The 1,976-nt window shown below is 41.5% G+C and overlaps 1 long non-coding RNA gene across 1 annotated transcript; it reads right to left on the bottom strand.

Annotated features, from left to right (window-relative positions):
- Positions 1-646: 646 nt before the first annotated feature.
- On the bottom strand, positions 647-1,155 carry LOC102194047 (uncharacterized). The gene is made up of 2 exons (XR_311714.1): positions 1,030-1,155; positions 647-894 (listed from the first exon to the last, which is right to left on the bottom strand). It is a non-coding gene; the product is annotated as an uncharacterized LOC102194047 (long non-coding RNA).
- Between the last annotated feature and the right edge of the window lie 821 nt (positions 1,156-1,976).

Genomic DNA, 1,976 nt, shown 5'->3' on the forward strand with positions numbered 1-1,976 from the left:
AAATAACAATACAATGAGATATCCCAGATATCATATTTAACGTACACACGCTTGACCTATATTTATATATTTTTCCACCTGCAATTAGCAAGCTGCGCCTGTCCTGTTAGTAAATTACCCAAAACTCATGTCTTAGTTTGTGATTAGGTGCTAAATTTCACTGCTCTTATTAGATTATTTTCATCATATTGAAATGAACTGACTGGGTTTATGCTTAAAGAATAGCAATAGGGATTGTCCTCACGCACTGTTTTACCCCATCTAGTAAATCTGGCCTTGAGTGGGAAAATGTGAAACATTTTTGTTGGAGTCCTACATTTCACTCATGTGGTGGCTGTAGCTCAGGAGGTAGAGTGGGATTAGAGGTTGGCAGTTTGATCCCTGGCTGCTCCAGTCTGCATGCCAAATATACCTGGGCGACATACTAACCCCAAGTTGCTCTCTGATGCATCCATTGGAGTATGACTGTGTGTGAATATTAGATAGAAAGCACTTGAAAGCACAGAAGAAGGTGTTTGTATGAATGGGCGAATGAGGCTCTGAGTGCCCCAGGAGAGTTGCACAGCGCTATGTCCATTTACCATTTATTTATCTTTATCCACCAACAGTCAGCCATTCTACACACAAAGAGCCACAAACTGGTTTGTTGATCATGAGAGCCATGTTGTTTTTATTGATCCTCAGGTCAACAGAGAGAGTACAAGAATTGTAATGTGGTCACATTTATAAATGTGTTTTGAAATGCCACAACATGAAACACGTAGTCCAACACAGATGGAGTATTTTTAAGTGGCTGACTGGTTTGGGGGAACTGGGACCATACGGCTGAAGCAGAGGAGTTAAACTTCCTTCTGAATGACGCCTCCACCAGCTCAAATGGCACCTATCCATCTCCTGAAAGGAAGAGTTCAAAGATGAAGATTAAAATGTACTATTTTGTGCGCGTTAATCTGAACACCAAACATAGTTTCCATGTACTAAATAAAATGATGCATTATTTTGCAGAGAAGCAGAAGAGGAAACACTCACGGGTGGTCTCGGTGCCCCTGAGAGGCTCGCTGCTCTGCTTGCCAACCACAGCGTAAACACTGATGACGTACTCAGTCAGAGGGTTTAGATTTTCTAGCACTACCGTGCTCACCGATCCATTGACTTGCAGCTGAAACAATAAAGGATTGGTTCTTATTCTGTGACCAGTGAACGAGTTAATGAAGTATTCTTCGAGTTAATGAAGAATACTTCAAACCAACAGCTGGACTCACCTTTGGGATGTCGAGAGGACTACAGCTCTCACCTTTTAATCATTAGATGATTATAGTTTGCTGAGCCTAAATCTATTGTGCTGCGTTCATGAGCTGGTGACAGTGTGCTTATTTGTGGACAGAGAAGTGCACATGCTATGGACGAGCAGTCTGCCCTCTTAAACATTCAGGTTGTTTTACACATGTTTGGTTGGAGTCTTGCAACATGTTAATGCTCTGATGATGAAATTTACGTCACTTGGATAACGGATTATGTCACTGTTAAACATTGCCTTAGGCTGATTGATCCTTTCTAGCTACTGGACTTGGCTACAGAAGGATGAGCCAGTAGCAGTGTGAGTCTCTTCCACACTTCCCCTTTCTGTACAGCACTTAAGGTGTGAAGCTGGCACACTATTTCTTTTCATCCTCCCTCTACCGTAAGGTCCACAGTTACTGCTAAGTCCATCCCAGCCTCTTTTATTGTTTTTTATTCATTAATATTGATTTGATGACATCATTAGGCCAACAAACAGTGCCACCATCTATTTTTAATTGTCCTTGTCCAGCGATTGTTAATGAATTATTAAGAAATATTCCTGACACAGAGATCAAGTCAGTCGGGTACCAAACAGAAACATCACACTTTGTACTTTTTTCACCCCAGACAGGAGGGCTGCCACAAAGAGTTGGAAGTTTGAAGTCATTTGTTTCACTGCTTAATTCTGTAGCACC

This window comes from Pundamilia nyererei, unplaced genomic scaffold (genome assembly GCF_000239375.1).
Source record: "Pundamilia nyererei isolate P.nyererei 1_Seehausen unplaced genomic scaffold, PunNye1.0 scaffold00048, whole genome shotgun sequence".
NCBI classification, from domain to species: Eukaryota; Metazoa; Chordata; class Actinopteri; order Cichliformes; family Cichlidae; genus Pundamilia; species Pundamilia nyererei.